Source organism: Pteropus alecto, unplaced genomic scaffold (assembly GCF_000325575.1).
Source record: "Pteropus alecto unplaced genomic scaffold, ASM32557v1 scaffold45, whole genome shotgun sequence".
In the NCBI taxonomy this organism is placed as follows: domain Eukaryota; kingdom Metazoa; phylum Chordata; class Mammalia; order Chiroptera; family Pteropodidae; genus Pteropus; species Pteropus alecto.
Window position 1 is genome coordinate 1935788 of NW_006442491.1, and position 823 is coordinate 1936610.

The window sequence follows — 823 nt, forward strand, 5'->3', positions numbered from 1 at the left end:
ACTACTTATATTTTTTGGTTTTAGTGTATGTGATGTGTAAAATATATACCATGTAATTTTCTTCCTTGGCACTCAGAAAGACTACATTTCTCATTTTGTTCTTGCAGTTAGATGGGTCTATATTACTTAATCTAGTCAATGAAATGTGAGAAGTGATACAGCCACTTCCAGGCCTGGCCTCTAAACACTGTGCATCATCTCCATTTTTCATTAGTTGGTTAGCTAGATGCAGAGGATCCAATGGAAAGCTCTGAGACCCTGGAAGAAGAGTGGATGACTAAAAGGGCACAGGACTGTTCTTGGGCAAGAAATAAACCTTTATTGTATTGAGTCACTGATGTTTTGTAGTTGTTTGTTTTAGCAGCTGGTATTACTAATCTTGACTAATACACAAGCATTCCATGCAACAATTACATTGCATCAAAATATCTTTCCACGACATTCTCATTGAGGATTTATGTAACTATCCAAATGGTCAAAGAGACTGCAAACCTAGAACTCTGACATTAAGAGTCAATATCTGAGGAGAGATGCCTAGATAGTAAAGGCGAAGCCACAGCGAAGAACCATCTAGACCAGCTCTCTAATGGGAAATGATGGAAATGTTCCATTCTGTGCTATCCAATATGGTGGCCACTAGCCACATGTGTCTATTGAGCAATTGAATGTGGCTTGTGAAACTGAGGAACTGAATTTTTAATTTCATTTAATTTTAATTAATGAAAGTTTAAATTTTAGAGGACACATGTATCTAGTGGCTACAATGTTAGCAAAGATCTAGAGATAAAAATAGAGATAAAGATGGATAAGCATGATGGGTGCA